Raw genomic sequence first — 27,387 nt, forward strand, 5'->3', positions numbered from 1 at the left:
GACAAGCTCCGGAGCTTGTCAGGTTTTGGCAGTAATGATTCGAAGGTCAGCAGAATTCAAGTCTTTCTTACCGAAGGACAAACTGTCATTCAGCACATCACCCAAAGAGCAACACCTTTAAAACTGCCTGATTAAGAAAACAACTTGGTTTAAGGTGCAGTGTAAATTTTATTACTCATTACCATTCCGTTTTGGAGGGAAAACTCTCCAGCTTGTTTGTGATTCTTTAAACCATCACAATCATATTTGATGGAGCTAAGCAAAAGATGCAGCTTTGGTGTGTCCTAAATATAGTGACAGGAAAATGTTTTGGTGCAACATTTACACACAAGAAGGTAACAGTTACAACAGACGAGGTGGCCGAGTGGTTAAGGCGATGGATTGCTAATCCATTGTGCTCTGCACGCGTGGGTTCGAATCCCATCCTCGTCGGATTCCAACATGTTTAGACAAAGCTCTATTATGGCTAAGACCCTACCAGCAGTATTCATGTCTCTCTTGCCAGAGCATTACCCAAAGACTACCACAAAAAAAGGACGATGCTCAAATTACATGTTCATGGGAAACCAGGAAATACACCGGTCTGGTGAAAGTATGATCAGCTTGATGTTAGAGACCTGCATTGCCTTCTACGTTGTCATTGCAGATTGCGACTCAATGACATGTGTCCACTCGATGCGAATTTCCCACACGTAAATGCACTGCACCTGAAAATCACACAGATGGTGGGCGGTCACTAGCAGGACACAACATTGTCACATGAAAGCACTTGAGCTTCAGCGCTCCACTAAATGGGCACGTGAGCGAGCTGTCAGCTTGATGGTCATGTAGGATAAACAAAGCGGCTCGGCTGCAAACTCTCCCTTTAATTTCGAAAACACTTCAGCAAAAAGCATTTCTGAAAGCATTTGAGGCGAGAAATAAGCTGTGCAGTAGCTCAATCTGTCCTTTTTCTAGGTCAGCGATGGCTTGTTTAGATGTTTGAGGACAGTTTCACGATGTGTGGGATCTCCGCACGTCGCATCAAATTTACATAAAGTAGAAGGCGAGCCTACTTTATGCAAATGAGCTCTGGGGAAACACACTGGATCGCAGCTCGAAACACACCACATGTTGCATGCTGGTCCAGTTGCGGTGCATCCAGCTGCGATCCAGTGTCCATCCATCCTTTCTCTATACACCGCTCCATCCTCACTAGGGTCACGGGGGGTGCTGGAGCCCATCCCAGCCAACTCGGGCGAAGGCAGGGGACACCCCGGACAGGTTGCCAGTCCGTCGCAGGGCTACATATACAGACAAACAATCACACTCGCATTCACACCTACGGGCAATTTAGAGTACTCAATTAACCTCAGCATATTTCTGGACTGTGGGAGGAAGCCGGAGTACCCGGAGAAAACCCACGCATGCACAGAGAGAACATGCAAACTCCATGCAGAAAGATCCCAGGCCCACCCCGGGATTTGAACCAGGGATCTTCTTGCTGCAAGGCGAATGTGCTAACCATTCTCCACTGTGCAGCCTTAAATCTGCTTGGAATCTTTCACTTCCTGTTTTGTAGTGATGGTGAGATGAAGCCTCATGAGGCATTGAACCACTTGAGCCAATTGGTTTGTGATCCAGTGTGTTTACCCTAAATAGAGCTACAAGGAATTGTGGAAGATTTGCACACAAGAAGATAGCACTTACAACAGATGAGGTGGCTGAGTGGTTAAGGCGATGGATTGCTAATCCATTGTGCTCTGCACGCGTGGGTTCGAATCCCATCCTCGTCGGATTCCAACATGTTCAGACAAAGCTCTATTATGGCTAAGACCCTACCAGCAGGATTCAAGTCTCTCTTACCAAAGCATCAATCAGTGGATCACCCAAAGACGACGACCAAAATAAGGACTATGCTCGAATTACATGATCATGGGAAACCAGGAAATACACTGGTCTGGAAAAAGTATGATCACTTTGATGTTAGAGACCTGCATTGCCTTCTACGTTGTCATTGCAGATTGTGACTCAATGACATGTGTCCACTCGATGCGAATTTCCCACACGTAAATGCACTGCACCTGAAAATCACACAGATGGTGGGCGGTCACTAGCAGGACACAACATTTTCACATGAAAGCACTTGAGCTTCAGCGCTCCACTAAATGGGCACGTGAGCGAGCTGTCAGCTTGATGGTCATGTAGGATAAACAAAGCGGCTCGGCTGCAAACTCTCCCTTTAATTTCGAAAACACTTCAGCAAAAAGCATTTCTGAAAGCATTTGAGGCGAGAAATGAGCTGTGCAGTAGCTGAATCTGTCCTTTTTCTAGGTCAGCGATGGCTTGTTTAGATGTTTGATGACAGTTTCACGATGCGTGGGATCGCCGCACGTCGCATCAAATTTGCATAAAGTAGAAGTCAACTCTACTTTATGCAAATGAGCTCTGGGGAAACACACTGGATCGCAGCTCAAAACACACCGCATGTTGCATGCTGGTCCAGTTGCGGTGTATCCAGCTGCGATCCAGTGTATTTATCCTCAATATAGCTACGAGGAATTGTGGAGCATTTGCAAACAAGAGAACAACATTTACAACAGATGAGGTGGCCGAGTGGTTAAGGCGATGGATTGCTAATCCATTGTGCTCTGCATGCGTGGGTTCGAATCCCATCCTCGTCGGATTCCAACATGTTTAGACAAAGCTCTATTATGGCTAAGACCCTACCAGCAGTATTCATGTCTCTCTTGCCAGAGCATTACCCAAAGACTACCACAAAAAAAAGGACTATGCTCGAATTACATGTTCATGGGAAACCAGGAAATACACCGGTCTGGTGAAAGTATGATCAGCTTGATGTTAGAGACCTGCATTGCCTTCTACGTTGTCATTGCAGATTGCGACTCAATGACATGTGTCCACTCGATGCGAATTTCCCACACGTAAATGCACTGCACCTGAAAATCACACAGATGGTGGGCGGTCACTAGCAGGACACAACATTGTCACATGAAAGCACTTGAGCTTCAGCGCTCCACTAAATGGGCACGTGAGCGAGCTGTCAGCTTGATGGTCATGTAGGATAAACAAAGCGGCTCGGCTGCAAACTCTCCCTTTAATTTCGAAAACACTTCAGCAAAAAGCATTTCTGAAAGCATTTGAGGCGAGAAATAAGCTGTGCAGTAGCTCAATCTGTCCTTTTTCTAGGTCAGCGATGGCTTGTTTAGATGTTTGAGGACAGTTTCACGATGTGTGGGATCTCCGCACGTCGCATCAAATTTACATAAAGTAGAAGGCGAGCCTACTTTATGCAAATGAGCTCTGGGGAAACACACTGGATCGCAGCTCGAAACACACCACATGTTGCATGCTGGTCCAGTTGCGGTGCATCCAGCTGCGATCCAGTGTCCATCCATCCTTTCTCTATACACCGCTCCATCCTCACTAGGGTCACGGGGGGTGCTGGAGCCCATCCCAGCCAACTCGGGCGAAGGCAGGGGACACCCCGGACAGGTTGCCAGTCCGTCGCAGGGCTACATATACAGACAAACAATCACACTCGCATTCACACCTACGGGCAATTTAGAGTACTCAATTAACCTCAGCATATTTCTGGACTGTGGGAGGAAGCCGGAGTACCCGGAGAAAACCCACGCATGCACAGAGAGAACATGCAAACTCCATGCAGAAAGATCCCAGGCCCACCCCGGGATTTGAACCAGGGATCTTCTTGCTGCAAGGCGAATGTGCTAACCATTCTCCACTGTGCAGCCTTAAATCTGCTTGGAATCTTTCACTTCCTGTTTTGTAGTGATGGTGAGATGAAGCCTCATGAGGCATTGAACCACTTGAGCCAATTGGTTTGTGATCCAGTGTGTTTACCCTAAATAGAGCTACAAGGAATTGTGGAAGATTTGCACACAAGAAGATAGCACTTACAACAGATGAGGTGGCTGAGTGGTTAAGGCGATGGATTGCTAATCCATTGTGCTCTGCACGCGTGGGTTCGAATCCCATCCTCGTCGGATTCCAACATGTTCAGACAAAGCTCTATTATGGCTAAGACCCTACCAGCAGGATTCAAGTCTCTCTTACCAAAGCATCAATCAGTGGATCACCCAAAGACGACGACCAAAATAAGGACTATGCTCGAATTACATGATCATGGGAAACCAGGAAATACACTGGTCTGGAAAAAGTATGATCACTTTGATGTTAGAGACCTGCATTGCCTTCTACGTTGTCATTGCAGATTGTGACTCAATGACATGTGTCCACTCGATGCGAATTTCCCACACGTAAATGCACTGCACCTGAAAATCACACAGATGGTGGGCGGTCACTAGCAGGACACAACATTTTCACATGAAAGCACTTGAGCTTCAGCGCTCCACTAAATGGGCACGTGAGCGAGCTGTCAGCTTGATGGTCATGTAGGATAAACAAAGCGGCTCGGCTGCAAACTCTCCCTTTAATTTCGAAAACACTTCAGCAAAAAGCATTTCTGAAAGCATTTGAGGCGAGAAATGAGCTGTGCAGTAGCTGAATCTGTCCTTTTTCTAGGTCAGCGATGGCTTGTTTAGATGTTTGATGACAGTTTCACGATGCGTGGGATCGCCGCACGTCGCATCAAATTTGCATAAAGTAGAAGTCAACTCTACTTTATGCAAATGAGCTCTGGGGAAACACACTGGATCGCAGCTCAAAACACACCGCATGTTGCATGCTGGTCCAGTTGCGGTGTATCCAGCTGCGATCCAGTGTATTTATCCTCAATATAGCTACGAGGAATTGTGGAGCATTTGCAAACAAGAGAACAACATTTACAACAGATGAGGTGGCCGAGTGGTTAAGGCGATGGATTGCTAATCCATTGTGCTCTGCATGCGTGGGTTCGAATCCCATCCTCGTCGGATTCCAACATGTTTAGACAAAGCTCTATTATGGCTAAGACCCTACCAGCAGTATTCATGTCTCTCTTGCCAGAGCATTACCCAAAGACTACCACAAAAAAAAGGACTATGCTCGAATTACATGTTCATGGGAAACCAGGAAATACACCGGTCTGGTGAAAGTATGATCAGCTTGATGTTAGAGACCTGCATTGCCTTCTACGTTGTCATTGCAGATTGCGACTCAATGACATGTGTCCACTCGATGCGAATTTCCCACACGTAAATGCACTGCACCTGAAAATCACACAGATGGTGGGCGGTCACTAGCAGGACACAACATTGTCACATGAAAGCACTTGAGCTTCAGCGCTCCACTAAATGGGCACGTGAGCGAGCTGTCAGCTTGATGGTCATGTAGGATAAACAAAGCGGCTCGGCTGCAAACTCTCCCTTTAATTTCGAAAACACTTCAGCAAAAAGCATTTCTGAAAGCATTTGAGGCGAGAAATAAGCTGTGCAGTAGCTCAATCTGTCCTTTTTCTAGGTCAGCGATGGCTTGTTTAGATGTTTGAGGACAGTTTCACGATGTGTGGGATCTCCGCACGTCGCATCAAATTTGCATAAAGTAGAAGTCAACTCTACTTTATGCAAATGAGCTCTGGGGAAACACACTGGATCGCAGCTCGAAACACACCACATGTTGCATGCTGGTCCAGTTGCGGTGCATCCAGCTGCGATCCAGTGTCCATCCATCCTTTCTCTATACACCGCTCCATCCTCACTAGGGTCACGGGGGGTGCTGGAGCCCATCCCAGCCAACTCGGGCGAAGGCAGGGGACACCCCGGACAGGTCGCCAGTCCGTCGCAGGGCTACATATACAGACAAACAATCACACTCGCATTCACACCTACGGGCAATTTAGAGTACTCAATTAACCTCAGCATATTTCTGGACTGTGGGAGGAAGCCGGAGTACCCGGAGAAATCCCACGCATGCACAGAGAGAACATGCAAACTCCATGCAGAAAGATCCCAGGCCCACCCCGGGATTTGAACCAGGGATCTTCTTGCTGCAAGGCGAATGTGCTAACCATTCTCCACTGTGCAGCCTTAAATCTGCTTGGAATCTTTCACTTCCTGTTTTGTAGTGATGGTGAGATGAAGCCTCATGAGGCATTGAACCACTTGAGCCAATTGGTTTGTGATCCAGTGTGTTTACCCTAAATAGAGCTACAAGGAATTGTGGAAGATTTGCACACAAGAAGATAGCACTTACAACAGATGAGGTGGCCGAGTGGTTAAGGCGATGGATTGCTAATCCATTGTGCTCTGCACGCGTGGGTTCGAATCCCATCCTCGTCGGATTCCAACATGTTCAGACAAAGCTCTATTATGGCTAAGACCCTACCAGCAGGATTCAAGTCTCTCTTACCAAAGCGTCAATCAGTGGATCACCCAAAGACGACGACCAAAATAAGGACTATGCTCGAATTACATGATCATGGAAACCAGGAAATACACTGGTCTGGAAAAAGTATGATCACTTTGATGTTAGAGACCTGCATTGCCTTCTACGTTGTCATTGCAGATTGTGACTCAATGACATGTGTCCACTCGATGCAAATTTCCCACACGTAAATGCACTGCACCTGAAAATCACACAGATGGTGGGCGGTCACTAGCAGGACACAACATTTTCACATGAAAGCACTTGAGCTTCAGCGCTCCACTAAATGGGCACGTGAGCGAGCTGTCAGCTTGATGGTCATGTAGGATAAACAAAGCGGCTCGGCTGCAAACTCTCCCTTTAATTTCGAAAACACTTCAGCAAAAAGCATTTCTGAAAGCATTTGAGGCGAGAAATGAGCTGTGCAGTAGCTGAATCTGTCCTTTTTCTAGGTCAGCAATGGCTTGTTTAGATGTTTGATGACAGTTTCACGATGCGTGGGATCGCCGCACGTCGCATCAAATTTGCATAAAGTAGAAGTCAACTCTACTTTATGCAAATGAGCTCTGGGGAAACACACTGGATCGCAGCTCAAAACACACCGCATGTTGCATGCTGGTCCAGTTGCGGTGTATCCAGCTGCGATCCAGTGTATTTATCCTCAATATAGCTACGAGGAATTGTGGAGCATTTGCAAACAAGAGAACAACATTTACAACAGATGAGGTGGCCGAGTGGTTAAGGTGATGGATTGCTAATCCATTGTGCTCTGCATGCGTGGGTTCGAATCCCATCCTCGTCGGATTCCAACATGTTTAGACAAAGCTCTATTATGGCTAAGACCCTACCAGCAGCATTCATGTCTCTTCTACCAAAGCATCGATCAGTGCATCACCCAAAGACTACCACCAAAATAAGGACTTTGCTGGAATTACATGATCATGGGAAACCAGGAAATACACTGGTCTGGACAAGGTTGTATCTGCAAAGATGTATATTAAGGACTGAACAATGCTAAGTACTTCTTCAACTCTTATAAATTTCCTCTGTTTTGCTAAAAAAAAAACAAACAGACAATACTAAGAAAAATCTCAGAAAAAAGATGATATAAAGAGTTCATTTGCAAAAACAGATAACTCTGTTTGGATAAATTTTCAGAAAACATTTTTTTTATTGTTTACTTGAGATAATATCAGTCAAACTCAAGTTGAGTGGATTTGACTCAGTCGAAAAATATATGACAAAATAGAGAAAAAATGAATTATTAATGTTATTATTATTATTATCTCAAGTAAACAATAAAAAAATGAGTTTTCTGAAAACGGAGTTACCTGCTTTTGCAAATGAACTCTTCATATGTTTAAATGTTGAACTATAAAAAACATGAAATAAAGAAAGGAACTAACAGGACATGATGTCCACATCAAAAGTGTCAATTGTCATAATTGTTTTACTGTATTTAAATTTAATTGTATTTAATTAATCAGCATTATTTTACAGATTATTTATGTTACCATCACAGTTTTTTAAATTTTTGAACATTACAGCATTCCACTGTTTTTCAACCTATATTTTGTGGCACCTGCGCTGTCAATATTTTCAATATTTTTAACATGATCTTTTTTTACAGTGTATTAGTTACTCACATAACTATTGACGAAGCCTTCAAGAAGGCAAGTCGTGAGGAAAAGTCTGACGTTGAGCAGGCAGAGAAAACCATCTTAGAATGGACTTTGAGTTGGATCTACTCAGTTTAGGACCCCTGTTCTAAAACTGTAAAAAAAAAAGAAATTTTAAACTGCTTCTGCTTCATTCAGTGTGGATGCTAAAATTCTGAAACAAAAGCGAATCAGAAGCTTGACATTCTTTGAAAAGAATAAGATTAGTGACTTTATGACAGCATGGTGTTAAATGATCTGTCTCTGGAAAAAATAAATTAAAGAAACATTTAACAATTCAACACATTAGAGCTATAAACTGATTTTAGACAGTCTGTCAACATCAGAAAGCAGACACATAAAAATAAGTCTGTCTTTGACAAAAACTAAATGCTTTTAATATTCTTTAATATTCTGCAAAGTTCTGTCACCTGAGGACAAAAGTTCCCTGCTGTCCTTTAAAAAAACAGCCTGCCTGTTTTCTCTTTGTGTTGTCAGTCACTTTGTGAGTCTGTATGCGGGGTTTTCTCCCTAAATATCTCGTCTGGGAAACAGAAGTGGATCATTATGAGACGCTGCCGAGTTCCTGAAGGTGAACAAGAGAGATGAAGATGAAATAATAAAAAAAAAAAAAAACAGAAACTCCTGCAGCAAAGTGAAACATCACTTTAACTTCAACTTCGGTTAACTTTGCTCAAAGTTACCGATGACAAATAAAGCATCAAAAGTTGATAAATCACGACACAGCAAAAAAGACACGTCGACCTCCTTCAGAAAAATTATCATCTAAAGACAGCGCAGTGTGTGTCAGGTCAGTCTAAGAATACCAGCTGTAAAAGATGGAAGAAACCTCCTCATCGATCACCAGCTCCTCAAACATTGTCCCACTTTCAGAGGATAAGACGGCCGAAGCCTCTTTGCTCTCCCTCCTGGAGATTCTGAAACGCAAACGGTGATCAAGGTGAGCAAAGTCATCGCCGAGGACTTGACCGATGTACCAGAGCTCCAGAAGAAATGAACTTCTCTCAGGTGCTTCAGTGCTCAATTGGGATACAAAGATATCAATGAAAAGGATTCAGAGCACTTTCTTCCTCTGTAAAGGTTCCATACGGTGACAATACATTTTTATTGTGTTTTGTGATTGCTATAAATTTGAGGGTGTAAACTAAAGGCTGTTATGACATAAAGACATTCACGTCTATCATTCATTGAGCCCCCCACAACTAGATAGCCTCTCAGCTCTGAGACAACTGGAGCTGTTTGCTCATGAGGAGTGGGCCAAAATACCTGTTGACAGCTGCAGAACGCTCACTGACAAATACAGAAATCGTTTAATTGCAGTGATTGCCTCAAAAGGTTGTGCAACAAAATATTAAGTTATGGGTACCATCATTTTTGTCCAGCCCTATTTCATTAGTTTGTTTTTTTAAATAATTATGTTAATCAACAATTCAAAAGTAATGGCTGTTTTTGATTATTTAATTTTCAATAAATTTTTATTTATTGTTACTTTTGTGAGTTTCAAGTGATTTCAGTGAGAATTGTGGGTTTTTCCTTCTTTAACTGAGGGGTACCAACAATTTTGTCCACGTGTGTATATTACAGACATGTTAACAGAAAGATTATTCAGAGTCGGTGCTAATGGAGCTCCACGACTGTTGTCGTTTTTGTTGTCGACCCTGGCAGAGAATTAAATTCGTTGCAGTGGGTTGTCTAGCACGGCTAGGCTAGTTGTTTCCAGTTGTTTCTGTCAGAATCGTTGCACCTCTGTCGTCACTTAGTTACGCCCACCTTCTGACTCTACACTTCATGGTGATTCGTCCGGCCAGTTTTAGGAGCATCCAACCTCGAACCTTATGGAGTGTAACTAGACCCACCCTGGCAGAGAATTAAATTCGTTGCCGTGGGTTGTCTAGCGCGGCTAGGCTACTCCTTCACGACTTCCATTCAGAAAGAGCAGCTGCTTCACAGTTCAGCTTTATTTACTTTCTAGAGCTAACGTGCTTTTTTTCCCCAGGGTCATTCCTACTATTTGGTGCCATTTCGGCCTTGTTTAATCTTTTAAAAAAATGTTAAAATTTCCAATTTTTTCATCTTTTATCTGAAGGATTACTTATCAAACTATAAGAAAACTATATTGGTCCAGCTCAGGATATCAGTAATCTAATATTTTTACCAAAGTCTTTGCATGTGACAGACAGCAAATGTCCACCCTGTTACGGGACATTCTCACATCTATTACACTATGTTTCCAAACCACTCTAGCTATAATAATTACATTTAGTAAGAGCTAAAATGTCCCTTAATTTACCCTTGAAATATCTATTTTGAGAAATATTAACAAAGAAGTATATGTACAAAAAATGTGCTCTATTGTAAGGCACAACACAATTTGAACACATTTCTTTTCAATTTTAAGATAATTTCAATGGAATCTGCCTTTATTTTTTTGTGATTTCATTATACTAATTAGAAACTGCAAGTAAACACAAAGACATGCTTAATATTTCAGACTTTTTATCTAATCAAAAAAATAATGAGGTAACAGGGTGGACAGACAAGTAACAGGGTGGACAAGACGTCACAGAATGGACCTAATATTTGTGAACAAAATTTTATTTAAAAAAGTAAATTTATTTAACCTTTACATAAACATTAAAATTATTTTAAAAAAAATACTTCCAACAAATAAATAAAAATATCATTAACTAGTCATATGAAAAACATCAAAAACTTCATTAGCATCAGCTTTACATACGAATTCACTGAACAATATAATTCATTAACAATTACAAATTCATTCAATAATTTAAAATAGGAAATTCATTCAATAACTAAAAATAGGAAATTCATTCAATAAAAAAAACAGAAATTTGATCAGTAATTAATGATAGGAAATTCATTCAATAATTAAAGGCAAGAAATCAGTTCAATACTGTTATGTCCACCCTGTTACTGTGTGTCCACCCTGTTACTGTGTGTCCACCCTGTTACTCTACAAAATGGTAACAGAGTGGACGGTAACAGGGGGGACATTTAATGCTAAAGTTGTCCCTTACTGCTCATGTGATGAAAAACAAGTTAGCACTTAGTGACAACCAAGGAAGATTTTTAACATATTTTTTAACCATATTTTTGAAATTACCACAAAAATATAATTTTCTGCTATAAAACAGGGTAACAGGGTGGACATCTTATGCTTTACCACGTCAGTCAAGCATTCTAAAACACTTAAAAAAAGGTTGTTTAAAGAGAGGTACTTACTTTGCTTCCATTAGTTTGATTTTCCCTCCAAAAGTGTAAGCTACTTCCTGTATCATGTGACTAGATGATGTATTGGGGGGGCGTTTGCAGAGATCTTTGTATCAAAGTAACAGGGTGGACAGTTGACTCAGGGACACAACATATTTTGAATATTTTAAGCAGTAAAAATGTATAAATAACAAAAAATAACATTTGGGGAGGTAGATTATAAACGAAGCTGTGCAACAATAGTGAAAAGTGTTGGGTTTATTTCATTACTATTTCTTTTATATGTATTTTTAATTGAGCAAACATGATTTGGGACATGGGAATTTGGCCTACTTATCCAAAAATAAGGGTAATTGTTTAAAATTGAAATATTCCTGCATACAATCATTGTACATTATGGAAGAGAACTGTTAACCATATAAGCCAGGCTTTTGAAAATTAGTATTAGAACATTTTTACCAAAAATATGCAATACTCTGTCATGGGGACTCAAATGGCACCGAATAGTAGGAATGACCCCCCACACTGATCGGCTCGGATGTCTCAATGAGGGTCCCACAACATACTAGAGATGAGAATTGAACGAAAACCTCCACATTACCTGGCGATCGCTCTTTGTTGTGGTCTGTATCCAAAGCTCAGGAAAGCAAATCTCGTTCCGAAATCGCGCGATAGCTCGTGCCAAAACACTGGTTTTGGCGCCAAAACCTGGGCACCTGGAGCTCGAAAATTCATTTCTCCATCACTCACATGTATGAAATGACATATGGAAACAGACCCCAGGTTGAAAAAAACCGACGTTCTCCTTTAACTGTATGCCCACAGGTCAGAAACTCTGGAAACTGTAACGCAAAGTATATTCAGAGATGGCAGAAACTTTAAGATAGATTTTCAAGCAATAAAGAAGGACTCGTTGGGTTACTGTGCTCAAAGTTTCCTACTGTACATCAGTGCAACTTAAATTCAGACTGTGTGTGCACCTGTTTCCTTCTCTCCTGTAAATGGCCAAATTACCAATAAAGTTGTTCTCATTTACAGATTTTCTGTTTCTGTTGTCAGACAGCAGAACACAGCTGATTAAGACTACATGTTAACTAGCAGTCACTTCAGAGTTACTTTGACGTTGCAGCTCTGTACTGCTAAATTACCGACTTTTTAAGTCATGTTTGGTGAGTTTGTCAGATGACTTTGCAGTTATAAACAACAGCTGTAGTGAGAATTCAGTAGTACGTCTATGTACAGTGGTCATTCAGAGTTTAACCTTTAACTATTTGGCCGTATGGGACAGAGCTTATAGTACCATCGCCACAGCATCTGTGGATCAGGTGTAGAGTAGGTTTCCACAGATCAAAAGGTTGGAGGCTTGATCCATGTGACAAAGAATCCTTAGGCAAGCCACTAAAACCACAGGTTGCTCCAATAAGTAGCAAGCTCTACAGCCATTGGTGTTTGAGTGTGAACTGATGCATGAGAGACACATTATGAAGTCCTTTGTAGAATCCAGCTTGGGTTAAATGGTGCTATGTAAGTTGTATGATTTATTCTCACATAGCCAAACCATTTATTATCATTGTGTTATGGGGGAAAACTTTCTGGCTCGGTTTTGGACATATAATATTGGGTGGGAGCTAAACGGAGCGAAGCAAAAGATGCAGCTGCTGTTTGCTTTCAAAACAGAGATGGGGAATTGTTTTGGTAGAACATTAGCACACAGGCCGCTGAGCATTACAACAGACGAGGTGGCCGAGTGGTTAAGGCGATGGACTGCTAATCCATTGTGCTCTGCACGCGTGGGTTCGAATCCCATCCTTGTCGGGGTGTAAGCTTTATAGCAGTGTGTTGGCTCCTAATTTAGCTGATGTATATTAAAATTAAAATTTGTCTAGTGTGAATGTTGGATCACTGAAACATGGAGCGAGTCAGGAGTTTTAAAAATATGTAAAAGGACAGCATAGGGGTAAGTGCTCTGGTTTCCAAAATCTGACTTGTTCCACGTCAAACAACAGATTGCAGAAGGGCAGGTGATGTAAAAACAACAGAGCAGGCAACTTTATGTTCCTGCACGTTTTCTAGAAACATGTTAACAGAATGAGTTGCAGGATAAAAACCACAAACCACAGAGCAATGATGGAAGAATCAGGACAAAATATCTGGAATAAATGTGAGAATGTATTGTGGAACATTAGCACACAGGCTGGTGAGCATTACAACGGATGAGGTGGCCGTACCCGCCAGTAAATGGACTGCTCCGAGTTCCTAACACATCCAAACAAGTTCCTAACACATCAGAACAGTTCCGAACACATTCTTAACAAGATCAAAGAATTCTAAACAATGTCTGAACACAGGTCCGAACCGATCCGAACAGCATGCCGGGTCACGTGATGTAAAAGGGGCGTGGGTATCTCTTCAGAATGTCGGCCCTGTTTTTCACCACATAAGACCCGGGAAAAGTGCAGAAAAGGTTTGGAAACTTGATTAAAACTCAGAAAAGTAACGCAGTGTTTAAGCCGAATATAAAATGATCTGACAAAACAGTATGAGATTCAATTTCCCATCAAGTTAGCAGGTTATTCAACTTGTATTTCTACTTTTCTTCTTAAGTAGCCGCTTTGCTAACGGAGTTCTGCCTGTAATAGCGTCACTGTACATACCAGCATAGTGTGGCGACGGTACGAATATTGGTGATGTGACAGAATCAGAAGACCAAAAATAACTTATTTATTTCTTTGAGTGCCGTGAAAACTTACTTTGCCAATTTCACAGGAAAAGCCTTAAGATTTGATTGAATTGTGGCAAGTTTCATTTTTCGCTAGTATAACAGTAATTTATTGGCTATGTGTGGCATTTTCTCCCCGCCGGTAATGGAGCCTGGTTATGTGTTTGAACATAGCAGACAGATGTATCCAGCTGTATTAAACATGCATAATAAGTAGTATAATAATAATTTAACAATTAAAAATTAAATGTATAATAATTAGTTTAATTTTTCATTCGTTTTACATCTGTCTGTGTAAGACTAATGATAAAAATATAAACAGCAATATTTATATAGCAGGTTTGAATACATTGAGTGTTGTAAATGTGAAAACATTTACAAAGTGCTTCACAACAACAATATAAACATACTTACATGCATAATATCCTCTGTTCTTTGTGTCCACCTACTAGCTTGGCATTAACCTGTTTTATATTTACTGTTTGCAGATGACTAAGAAATGAAAACCAGATAGTTACTGGAAGGACATATGCCTAAAATATGCCCAGGGGCAATACTATTTTTCAACTGGCAAACGGCCAGGGGCCAAGAAATGGAAAGAGGCCTTGGAAAAAATAGATGCTTGCCCCCTGCAGAGCCATACGAGGGATCTGTTTGGGAGAAGTCTGAGGTGCTCCTGTGGGTTCCATAAGGTAAGTGAAATTATTTACTAAGTCATGATGAGTCACTGTAGCATGTGGATTTGTTTATTGAGCAATATGTAGTTGCAGAATTCTGGAGAAAATTAGCAGTGTAGGATTCCTATTTGCATGTAGCATGACCCTGTTTTTGTACATCCTCTCCTAGTCAGCAGATCTGCCATCAGGTGCTGGCTCCAGTGAGGCAGGAGAGTTTGAGACGGAAGCAGGGTGAGTCCGGTTCGACACAGGGAAAGGGAAAGGAGACACGGAGGCAAGAAAAGGAGACACAGAGACAAAGAGAGGAGACACAGAGGCAAGGAAAGGAGACACAGAGACAGGGAGAGAAGACATGGAGGCAAGGAGAGGAGACACAGAGGCAAAGAGAGGAGACAGAGGCAAGGAAAGGAGACACAGAGGCAAAGAGAGGAGACACAGAGGCAAAGAGAGGAGACACAGAGGCAAGGAGAGGAGACACAGAGACAGGGAGAGAAGACATGGAGGCAAGGAGAGGAGACACAGAGGCAAAGAGAGGAGACAGAGGCAAGGAAAGGAGACACAGAGACAAGGAAAGGAGACACAGAGACAGGGAGAGAAGACATGGAGGCAAGGAGAGGAGACACAGAGGCAAAGAGAGGAGACAGAGGCAAGGAAAGGAGACACAGAGACAAGGAAAGGAGACATAAAGACAGGAGCATCAGTGACAGGACAAGGAGTGCAATGCTATAAGTGGAACGAGCTTGTGGAGGCAGAAAAATTCTCTGAACACCTGTCTGATCATCATACGGAGGAGGTGTGTGACACCTGTGGGGCCAAGGTGCAGGGTACTGTAGGTCTTTTGAATCATATTCAAGTGGCTCACTATTCAGCGTTCATGATAACACCATCACCGCAGAAGCCAACACAATCACCGCAAAAGCAAACGCTACCACCACTGAAGCCAGTGCCATCCTTGCTGCCTCCTTCAAATAGCTCTGCCACACCACACTACTCTGCAGCTCCACTTAAACCAGCTTCAGTTAATTGGAAAAGTTTTCTTCCCGAACAGTTTCAGAAAGTGATCCAGGAAGCAGACAAAGTGTGGATTGCAAAGTGCCTTTATGAGCCCTCAGGCAAGCTCAAACAAAAAATCAAGGTTTGCTGGTTTCATCCACCACTGGAGCCCAAACCATCTCCTCCTGAAGCCTGGGTGGTACTACCGGCAGAGGATGTTCATCTGGGCACCAATGAGGATGTGGGGAATTCCACTGAAATGCCCACAGTGTTCCCGTAAAATGAACAGCTCAGGCATCTACAGAAAAGTCAGGGAGGTGATTGATGTGGATAGCCGCTTTTACCTGGTGGGAGGGGACTATCCACGTTGCAGCAAGTGCTCTCAGCCTGTCTGTCCATGGAGCCAGGGTATTCTCTCCCAGCTGGATGTGGCACACAGGAGCTTGTTCCCCACTGTCCTCACTACAGTGCTGGCTCTGGACAGAAAATGTGTGACTTTCCTTAAGCCGAGGACCAGCGGTAACAGTTCCTCCTACATCCAGTCAGTAATAGAGGAAGCACACAGTGAGGAGTGGGCACGTCAGACCATCCACTACCTCTCTGACTGTGAGCGCCATAAGAAGATGGCGAATTTGTCCCCTCATTTTAAAGTCATGTTTGTTTTACAGATCACCAAGAAGCTGGCTGGTGGGATCGCTGACAGCGCGGCATGGATGACCAACATTGGCAATGTGTTTGGCCACGTCTTGAACTCCGTTCTGACGATGGGTGAAGGTGCAGGGTTGGAGGAATTGTGCCAGGGCATCATCACTCGTTTTAAGAATGCAGGCCAAGCTCAGCCTGAAGTCATCTATGTTGACCGGGACTTTTGCAGCCAGTCAGGTGATTGAAATTTGCTTCTTTTCTGCTTCTTTTAATACACATGTGGAAAAATGTTACACATGTATACACACACACACTGTTAGAGCCATTTGTATTGAATGTGTTCATTTTTATTTTTGTTACACTCCAACTACTTGGGAGATTAGTGGTACTGGCAATTGGGCAGCGCCTGAGTTTACTTAATCAAGGTGTAACCACACACAGGTGTCATGGTTTGTGTAATTATCAATGGTTGTTTTTCTCAGGTGTCTCTCCAGTCCTTAAACTCTTTCATCCATGGACATCTGCAGTGCGCTTGGATAGTTTCCATTTTATGCGCCGCTTTAATTGTGGTCTCACCACCGAACACCACCCTCTTTATGGCCTTTTTTGTGCAAAGCTCTCCTCTTGTGTTTTTGAATGGGACAAGGAGGATGTGCAACGCCTGAAAGATGCCAAAAGAGAAGAGTGGAAGAGAAACCACAGTGGGCTTGTTCCCACTGAGGCACAACTCATGGCCACCATCAGACCAGGGGAACTGAAGAGGCACTGCAGGAGGAGGACGCGAGGAGTGGAAGAGATGCGCAGTATGATTTCAGGGCTCCTGGAGTCAGTGTGGGAGATGACAGACACCACAGGGCTGCATCTGGTGAGCCACGAAAGCATGCACCACGTGTGGGAGGTACAGCAAAAGCACCTGGAGTGCCTGCAAGATCCTGCAGGAGTTGCGCTGTACACAAAGGTGGGGACACTCCAGAAGGGTGGGAAAGAACTGGACATTATCAGGTGTGGTAGGGGATCCTCCTCTTTGGAGAGTTTTCACCGACACCAGTGTGCATTGATTCCAGGTACAGTCGCATCAAGTGTCTATGTTATGAGAGAGAATGTGTCAAGACAACACAATTACCACTTCACGTATTCACTTTACAACAGTGGTTGACTAAAGCATTTTGTTTGTTAGGCTTGCGCTGCAATGCAGTACACATGCAGATGTACATGCTGGAAGGAGCATCCAGGTGGAACATGGGTCGGTCCAAGGAGGCACTAGCTGTGGAGGCTGCCTCAACCCTCAGAACATTTGACGTACAATTGATGTCTCACCTCAACAACATGAGCCGGCGAGTCCATGGCTGTGATCTGGTTCCAGAGTTCACCCCACCTGGGAAACCTACTGGTAAGAGAGGCTGGTACAGTAGACTATTGCATCCCCTCAACCCAGGTGACTTGTGTCTTGGGTGCAAAGTTTGTGCTATACATATAGGAGATGTGTATATGTATGTCATTTGTGCATCTTTGTGTTTATACGGTTTACAGGGGAGCGAATTGCTGTCGAATATTTACTAGCCCAGACCAACAGAGGTGACCTGCTCACTCCAGAACAGATGCCTGAAATCCCCTCGCAGGTGCTTGAGGAGGACAAGGACAAGCCAGATGAGCCTGACGCCAGTGTTGTTTTCGTTAACGATGACGATGACAAAATTATTTCGTTGACGCGCCTTTTTTTCATGACGAAAACGAAACAATGACGAAATAAACGCGGCTCTCTGATGACCAAAACATGACGAGACGTGTGCTAGTTTTCGTTCAAGAGACGAGACTGGACGAAAACGTTAATGGATGGTTTCGATCAACTGGTGATATTCAGTGAGTGAGACAGCTGTTACAACGGCAACACATAGCATAGGTGACTGTACCGATGCCTGTTCAAAACACACAGACGTCAATAAACTGTTCCGAAATGTTCTTGTTGTCAGCTTTAGCATTGTCGTTATTGCTCTGTTGGGACTCACGGCTGTTCTGTCTACCAGTAAAATTCTTGGTTTAATGAGGACCTCCACCTAACGGAGTGGAAATATCGCTTCACTGCGGCAGAGTGTGACGATCAGATTAACTGGTGACAGTCTGTGGTCTCAGTCCGACGGTCAGACAGAAACGGCAAGAGAAGTTCTAATACCGTTTTCAAAGCTTACTGCGATAAACCAGTTGGACCTGAGTTGTTATACTTTTAAACAGATTTTAAGTAAAACAATAACATCATATAAACCATCTGACCACATTCTAACCAGAGATTTCACATTCCAGCCTTCAGAACATCAATATGCTTCATCTAATTTTTCCCCCGTTATTCAGGATTTATTTATTTTACTGGGGCATTGCAAGTTAATCAACATTGTATTCTATAGAATCAATGCATTGTAAATTAAATGCACTGACTTTACAGAACACAGAATTAAAGGTATTTTTTATTTCTAAAGACGTAGAACAATAATAGAGACGAGGATATTTATTCTACAAAACCTTAACCTTAACATACTACTCTAAACTGACAAAAAATAAACCCGCAAAAGAATATCTTTGTTGGCTTTTTTGTAGTAATGAACACTGATTCCACTGTCATTTTGTCAGTGAGGTTAATAATACTTAATTTGTTAAAAGGCTAATATGTCTAGACTAAAACAAGACTAAAACCTTTTGAGTTTTCGTCGACTAAAACTGGACTAAAACTATCACTTATAGAAATGACTAAATTGTGACTAAATAGAATAAGGATTTCGTCCAAAAGACTAAAACTAAGACTAAATCTAAATTGGCTGCCAAAAACAACACTGCCTGACGCTACTCTCTGCTTGTCAGCTGAGCTTGGGGCTGGTGATCTCGATCCTCCTGAAGACCAGGTGTTGCTGGAGGGTGACACTGAACCTGGAGCCCTGGTCACAGAGGTTAATAACACTTTCTGTAAGACTATACTGAAAAACACAATACTTGATTGGTTCCATTCCTGGTTATAATCTGGTTACATTTTAATAAGATAATTCAATGTAAAATCAACATTACTCACATAATTAGAAACAAATGTACATTTATTTACTTTTTTCACTTGTCACTTTTTAGACCAGCCAACATGACTCAAGAGGCGTTGTGGGGTGGAAAGCAGTTGATGCCCTAGCAGCTTATCTAGTTTGCTTGAATCGAACAATCACTGCCTTGTCAGCCAAGGAGGAGGCAGACATTGTCCACCTGTACACGGCTCTCCATACCATGGATAAAGCGCCTTTAAGGTACAAAATAATGTTTATTTTGTACACCACAATTAAACAAGCATTCCATAGAATGAATGAAGCATATGGATGTCTCTTTCACTGTTTAGATATGACCAGAAGGCTAAAAAGAAAGGACGTGCATCAGGAGGACCGTGGAGATCACCCTGCATCAACCAGCTCCTCCAGCGCAGCAACTTCCACTGTTGGAGCAAGCGTGTCTTCCACCTCTGCCACATTTTCAGCCAAGGCAACATGCCTGGAGACTGCGCAAAGCTGCCAAGGAAGATAAGGAGCTAGTGGCTAGAGGCGAACCACCAAAGAAAAGGCTGGCGAAGCAGCATTATCACTACACCTGCAAGGAAAAAAATAAAAGGACTGGACACACCCAGCTGAAGGGGTGGTGGTATTGTCCTGACTCAGGACTGACCCTGGATCAGTGGAAGAACAGCTTGTAACGCTGTTGTCTCTCACTCTCTGTCTGTCTCTCTGTTATCTGTTTATTGTTCTTGTCACTATTAATACACTGTTTTGGTGTGTGCTGCCACCTACAGAAGGTTTTAGGAATGTTCAAATCCCTGTGATACGTTGGGTTGTTGCCACTGCTGTAGGTTCGAATCCCAAAAGAGCCATGAAAATCATAACAATGATAAATCTTGCAATTCGTTCAGAAGTGTGTGTAAACATTGTTGAGAAGGTAAGAGAATAAAGAAAAAATGAATAGAGTACATGGTTTCCTCCTTTTTTTCTTTTCTCTTTCCCTCCCTTCTCCCTCACTCTTCTCTCTCTCTGTTTTGGTGGAATATTTGCACACAGAGAACTTAGGTACAATGGACGAGGTGCCTAAGTGGCTCTGCATGCATGGGTTCAGATCCCATTCTTCTAATAGCAAGTTTTCTAGGGGTTGTGGTGGTTGGAAATTGAAAGGTCGGGATTCAAGTCTTCTTGCCCCTTAAATCCTATCTACCCGCTGCATACTGTCAGTTTATTAATAAAATTTCTTATAAACACTGTCCTCCTGAACAGTCGCTCATAGCCTCAATCCCTTTTTTCGTCTTTAAACCAATCAGTTGTATCGGGCGGAGCTAAATTAAAGATGCAGCTTTGGTGTGGACTCAAGACAATGAGGGAATTGTGCTGTTGGAACATTTGCACAGAGGGAGGAGGCCTTTACAGCATATGAGGTGGCTGAGTGGTTAAGACGATGGACTGCTAATCCATTGTGCTCTGCATGCGTGGGTTCAAATCCCATCCCTGTCGGATCTTAAGATTAAATTTTATTTTGGCAAAGACCCTGCCTTAATGTGTAGCATTGATACCCAATTAGCAATGACAACACAGAAGGCAATAGAGGCCCCAACATCACACTGGTCATACTTGTCTAGATCAGTGTTTTTTCCTGGTTGATCATAATCATGGAAGGTAATTCCAGCAATATCTGTCTTTCAGTGACCTGCAGAGTGACGCTTTTTTTTTGGTAAGAAAGACTTGAATCCTGTTGATCTTCCAGTCAGCATCCCTTAACCACTGAAAAACTCATAACTCGACAAGGATGGGATTCGAACCCACGCGTGCAGAGCACAATGGATTAGCAGTCCATCGCCTTAACCACTCGGCCACCTCGTCTGTTGCACTGGTTGCAATTCTGTGTGCAAGTGTTCTACAAAAATAGGTTTTTGTCATTATTTCGAGGGCACATCACGGCTGTATCTTTGCTTAGCTCCTCCCAATACGACTGTGCCTGGTATAAAAAAAATCACAAACAAGTGTACAATAGTCCAAAACTCATTCACAAATGTCAGCTGTTGTGTGTTTAAGTGTTTTTCTCCATGCCATCGATCACTGATGCAGAGAGTCTTCCTCTTGAAGGGGACGGGCATTGCAGCAGCTCAGCTGTATTTAAAGCTACAGATGCTGAAACGGCTTTAAAACAGGACTAAAATCAAGGGTTATACAATCCCGGAGCAATAAACCATCTTTGAGGTATTTTAAACTGAAAAATTGAAAGACACATTCGGAATGTGTCCAGCCCATAAATAACCTTCACATCTTGGAGTCAGTCTGTGATTGCATGAAGACACTGAGTGAATCCTTATCAGAACCGGGATAAATTCACCAAGATGCTGGGACAAAATTCCTGCAAAGAACCTTGAAAATCGCTACAACAGATGCAAATAAGTGACAAAAAAAGACGTATGTAAACAAGGGCGTCCACATACATATGGCAGCATAGAGCATCTAGTCTCCCTCCTGCACAGTCTCACTCTGCTGTCTCCCAGCAGGAGACGATGATTGGTCGAAGCCGGTGGCTGTCAGGCTCCTGATTGGCTGAGACACGGCAGAGTCAGATCAAAGTGATGTGAGCTGTTTTGGCCTGAAGCTCAGAGAGCAGGCAGGAGGCCACGCTGTGCGTTAGTGTCACTGCATCGGCCTCACAGCAGGAGAAGCAACACTTTGGGAAAACAAGGCAAAGAGCTCCGGAGCTGCTGCACAGATACAAAATTTGTCTATTTTCATATTTCAACTTTAAACTGGAAGGGCTCCCTGCTGCTGTGCAGGGTTTTTGAGGAAACTACATGTCTGTCTTGTCTCAGAAAAGACTTTGAAAACAACCCAAAAACCTTTCAACGCCCTTTAGAACATCATTATACAGTAATAATGATGAAGACTCGTCGAAGGAGGAGGCGGGGTGACAGAATTTAATTTTATGTGATGGGGAAAAAAGCATCACTTCTGTTACTCTGTGTGATCGTCACGATCTTGTAAGAGGTTAAAAGGCTGGCTGTAACAAACCTCATCCTCCTCAAAGCTCAAAAGTTTTGCAATTTAGGAGATAGTAACACCTCTTTTTGTGCTCTCTAGCCCTCCAAAACCCGTCAACCCATTTTAAAACCTTTTCAAAGCCATAAAGTCCTTTGAAGCTCCATCAAATTCTGTCAAAACCTTCAAATCCCTTCACACATCCTTCGAAAACACCTACACTTCACCACTTTTAACTCTTTCCATACCATACTGATGCCCAAAACAACATTTTAATACCCCTGACTATACAGCATTGTTGATGTGAACAGAATGTGTCGATGTTGATGTGTTTCAATTCTGGTCATTTTATTTCCAAGTCCCACCTCAAGGTTTTAAGACGTTTTCTTTCTGGCGAGACCTCAATTGTGCTTATAGTCTGGATGATTCAGAAGCTATGGCCACATTTTTGCTCCACAACAGCAGGAAGTCTGAATGGTTAAACAGCACCACATGATCACACAGGGATTTATATGTGACTTTCCAGTGAGCTATGGTGTCAGAGTGCAGTGACGGCTCCCGTAAAGACGAGGTTGCGGTGATGTGTTGTCGTCAGCGGCTGCAGACGGTTTACTCGAGTCTGCAGAAGAGACGTCAACAGCGTGATGAGGCATCAAAACTCCAGCAGCAGCAGCAGCTTGTTTGGCGCTGCAGACTGACATCAGATCAGCCTGTCAGGAAACACCTGCTTTGATCTCAGCTGAGCGGTTTAGTTTTACATTTTAAAGAGCTGCCGGCTGCCAGTGATTGGAAGTCTCTACAGTCCAGAAAAGAGATGAAACGATGCCGAGGAGGTTCAGTGGATTTACAACGCATCACTGCAGCGGCTGAATATCAGCGCTGATATCGATTCACAGACTAAAAATCAATTTCTTTTGGTTTGATTCAATTCTGATGAGTGGATTACATCATATAAATACACATGTTGCAAAAGAACCTCTCTTTTATGCTGGGAACTTTATTTCATGCAATTTCAACAACAAATAAACAACATTGTGAACATATTTGCTGGTTATAAAAGTGAAGATTACTGCACCTGACTTTTAACACTTCGATGGATATTATAAATAGGGCTGCACCATTATCAACTCATTTGCATAGATTTTTAAAGAACAGACAAAGTAAACTCAAGGGTACTAAACTATGAATTAAACCACAAAAAACAAATTATATATTTTGAAAAATTACTATTCCGTAATTGCTCAAACATTACAACACAGCAAACAAGCAGCCGTCCTCCACAATAATAGCCTGTATTGTTATTAATCTCTTCCCAATGGTTTCATGGCACAATAATCTTCATAGCTGATCCAAGTGAAGGAGTAAATGTTTAACCAGCTGCTGCAAACAGCTGCTCAACTGGAAAGTTGTCAACAAACACTGTCGAACTTTATCAGTCCAGGAAATCTGAGTATTTACATCCTCCTCTAAAATGTATTTGTACTCAGAGCAGAGAGTCCCTGATACACTTCTTTGCTTTAGTCTGAATGTTGGTGAATGAGTGCAATCAGATACAGCTGATCATGAACATTAGCAGCTCTCAGACTCTGCTAGTGTTTAAAAAGTATGGTTTAGGATACCCGTGTAGCTCAACAGGTTGAGCTGGTGAGCTATGAACAGGTTCCATAGTCCACCAGCTGTGGCCATGGGTTTGAGTCCAACTCATGGCTGTTTTGCTACATGTCTTCTCCCCATGTTTGTATCGCCCTCTCCTCTATACTAAAGGCCAAAATGGGCCAAAAGATAACTTTGAAAACAATTAAAAATATATAAATTGATATAAAAATTGTAGCTTAGCATGAGCATAAGCCTCACGTTTCTAGCTAATTAGAACAACAACACGACACCATTTCACAAACAAACCATTCTAACCGCAGTTAGACAGCAGGGAGAGGTGATCATTTATGGACGGTCAGCAAACACATCTGTAACTCCATCTCATTAAACAACAAAAAAAAGCACTCAGAGAGCACAATACTCTGCCAAGGCTGCTCCGTCACTGTATGATTTCTGACAGATAAGTCCCAATAAGTCTGAACCAGTCGATCTGTAGTGGGATCGCAATCATGTTATCATCAGCAGGCAGCTGACATGGTGTTCACTTGTTGTCATAGTTACAGTGACGTTGTGCTGCTATCTCGCAATGATACGGAAATCTTTAACAAATCCGTGGATCCAGACTGTGAATCTAATCATTTGGTCCTCGTCTCATTTCTCAATTTTCTGAAAATTTCATTCAAATCCATTGGCTCATTCCTGAGTAATGTTGCAAACAGACAACAATCCTCACATAACTTTGCTGCATTCCTTGGCAGAGCAATAAATGATTTTAGTGGACCATAAATCTTTGGACTATTTTCAGGACATCACCGCAAAGCATTTGTAATGAAACAATCCCAATGTGTTTTAAGTGCAGACTTTCAGCTTTAATATGAGGATACTTACATCCAAATCAGGTGAACGGTGTAGAAATTAAACACATTTTATATGTGCTCTCCACATTTTTAAGGGGCCAAAAGTAACTGGGAAAACTATCACAATCATAAGTCAAATTGTCACTTGCAAATTCTTCTCGAACCTATAGACATCTCCAGATGCTGGGTTTGGTCCCTGGTAGATGCTCTGGCAGGCCTCTACTCAAATGTGTTGTAATTCCTGCAATATTCACCTGATTTGAACGTAAATACCCTCAAATTAAAGGTGGAAGTCTGTACTTAAAGCACATCAGGATTGTTTAATTTCAAATCCATTGTGGTGGTATACAGAGACAAAATGCTGAAAACTGTGTCAACGTCCAAATATTTATGGACCTCACTCTATAGTACATTTTCTTCTGTCTTACTAATTAATGTATTTTTAATCAATGAAATGAATCATTCACATCCCTATTTGTTTTGGATATGTAAGGAATATTTGCTCCTGAGCAGAAAAGGGGTTAAACAGATTAATAAGCATGAGAACTTTCTTAACCTGTAAAGGAAAATGTGATTCTTCCATTTGAAAGAGATTCATAAATTCTGTGGGCATGTGCAGCTGTGCACTAACAAATGGACTAACTGTGGCCTGATGGGAGCTGCTGGACCCACAGGGATCGGTGTGGATGTGTCTTACGTCTTGCCCTCAGCTCTCGCTTTCTTTGAAGGTGTGTGCAGCGATATAAATCAAACAGACAGTCGTCTCTTGTGAGATCAGCCTGTCGCTTTAACTCTGTAACTGATTCATACAGAAGCACAAGTGAGTTCGAGGACGGAAACGTTCTGATACAAACGTGTCTCTATCACTGCTCTGTCATTTACAGGTTAAGAAATGTGGAGGATGACACAATAACTTTGGTTATTTATAAAATTTTTAAATGGTTAATTACATTTAATGACATAATTTATACATTTGCAACGCAATATGCATATGGACTAAACACAGTCTACATTTAAAGGGAAAGTCCATCAATTCTGACTGATAAAATTTGGTTTAGAAATAAGCACATAAATACAAAGGGTGGAGTTTAACATTAACCAGGCAGGTAAATGATACTACTTAGTTGCCGTAGGAGGTAGGATCCAGTGTTTCTGGAGGTAGACAGAGGATATTTTGTGATTCTAGTGCTTCAATTTTGTTTTTCTGTTTTTAAATCTGTTCCTTATGAGTCTACCATCTTAACAGAAGCACAACACTGCTGCCTTTATAAAGCTGCTTTTAAGGAAGCATATGTTTTTGTTTTCCTTTTATTTATGTGCTGTTATATGCTAATGTTTACAATTTTGCCACTAGAGCCACAGATTTAAAACACAGACCTAGAAATGAGCAACATTGTCTAATATTAAATCAGTTAGTGAAGGTGTTTTGGGACAAGCTACAGAGAAACATGTTTGTGTTTTGTCACCTTCAACATGCTGCTGCTTTTCTTTTTTCTACAGGTGACAAACTGAAGGATGAGCTGCTTCTGCACACGTACACAGTCCACCACCTCAGAGGGTATTTTATTGACTTACATTCATTTACTGCAGATTTTACCCAACCACAACCAATAGTGGCCCATACCAAAACCTTACCCTGTGATTTACTTTTTGTTCCTACAAGCAGTAATTCTTAACCAGAGGTATAACATAATACCTATAATCCTTCTGCATTAACCACAGGGGATGTGGAAAGCTCAGCCTAACTTCTCTCAAATACAGAAATTACAATTTAATTCAAGAAGTGTTTGGACCTGAACAGGTTTGAGCAGAATAGTAAACCATTAACTAAAAATAATGGATAACTGATAGAAGTGGACTGTCACAATTAAGTAAATGATTACCATATACATGCAGTGGTTAAAAAAGTGAATAATAGTAAAGATTACATGTAAAACTGTTAGCTAATGGTATGGATATCAGTTGAAACTGCTAATAATATGGATAAAAAGGTTAAACTGTTCACCAACAGTAAGCCTAATAGTTTAAATTGTCAGCTAAAAGTATGGGTAACAGTTTGAATTGATATTTAATACTAGGGATAACAGCTGAACTTGTTAGCCAATAGTAACACTGACAGTTTAATTGCTAGTTAATAGTATGGATAACAGTTTAAATTGGTAGCTAATAGTATGGATAACAGATGAATTTGTGAGCTAACAGTATAGGTAAATGTTGGAGTTGTTAGCTAACAGTAGAGTACTATTAGGTTAGGTTATTAGGTTAGTACTATTAGTTAGCTAATAGTACTAACCCGGAACCTGCGCCTGTGAAAGTGGCTGCAAAGTTTGGTGTCTCCTAACTGTTTTCAGTTTTTGCTGTATTTTTGCGATATTTTTTAAATATTTTGTCGTGTATCATCGACTGCTGATGGAGGTTTCTGCTGGGAGACCGAAAGATTTAGCAAATCTTTCTTGCCATCAGCAGTCAGGCTATTCAATTCAAAATTAAACAGATAAGAACCCTGACAACTGAATTTCCCTTCGGGGATGAATAAAGTGATTCTGATTCTGATTCTGATTCTGAGAAAACAGTTTACATTAGCTAAAAGTATGGATAGCAATTGAAATTGTTAATTAAAGTATACATAACAGTTGAAATTGTTAAAAGTAT

At 41.8% G+C, this 27,387-nt stretch overlaps 1 protein-coding gene and 9 non-coding genes across 10 annotated transcripts in view; 8 read left to right on the plus strand and 2 right to left on the minus strand.

Annotated features, from left to right (window-relative positions):
* Positions 1–27,387, minus strand: part of LOC110958865 (nuclear receptor ROR-alpha A-like) — a 180,835-nt gene that overhangs the window by 125,287 nt on the left and 28,161 nt on the right. The window lies entirely within an intron of this gene.
* On the plus strand, positions 351–432 carry trnas-gcu (transfer RNA serine (anticodon GCU)). The gene has a single exon. It is a non-coding gene; the product is annotated as a tRNA-Ser (tRNA).
* On the plus strand, positions 1,694–1,775 carry trnas-gcu (transfer RNA serine (anticodon GCU)). Its single transcript has one exon. It is a non-coding gene; the product is annotated as a tRNA-Ser (tRNA).
* Positions 2,582–2,663, plus strand: trnas-gcu (transfer RNA serine (anticodon GCU)). Its single transcript has one exon. It is a non-coding gene; the product is annotated as a tRNA-Ser (tRNA).
* trnas-gcu (transfer RNA serine (anticodon GCU)) lies at positions 3,926–4,007 on the plus strand. The gene has a single exon. It is a non-coding gene; the product is annotated as a tRNA-Ser (tRNA).
* Positions 4,814–4,895, plus strand: trnas-gcu (transfer RNA serine (anticodon GCU)). The gene has a single exon. It is a non-coding gene; the product is annotated as a tRNA-Ser (tRNA).
* trnas-gcu (transfer RNA serine (anticodon GCU)) lies at positions 6,158–6,239 on the plus strand. The gene has a single exon. It is a non-coding gene; the product is annotated as a tRNA-Ser (tRNA).
* On the plus strand, positions 7,045–7,126 carry trnas-gcu (transfer RNA serine (anticodon GCU)). The gene has a single exon. It is a non-coding gene; the product is annotated as a tRNA-Ser (tRNA).
* On the plus strand, positions 12,968–13,049 carry trnas-gcu (transfer RNA serine (anticodon GCU)). The gene has a single exon. It is a non-coding gene; the product is annotated as a tRNA-Ser (tRNA).
* On the minus strand, positions 21,067–21,148 carry trnas-gcu (transfer RNA serine (anticodon GCU)). The gene has a single exon. It is a non-coding gene; the product is annotated as a tRNA-Ser (tRNA).

Source organism: Acanthochromis polyacanthus, chromosome 2 (assembly GCF_021347895.1).
Source record: "Acanthochromis polyacanthus isolate Apoly-LR-REF ecotype Palm Island chromosome 2, KAUST_Apoly_ChrSc, whole genome shotgun sequence".
Classification (NCBI taxonomy): Eukaryota; Metazoa; Chordata; class Actinopteri; family Pomacentridae; genus Acanthochromis; species Acanthochromis polyacanthus.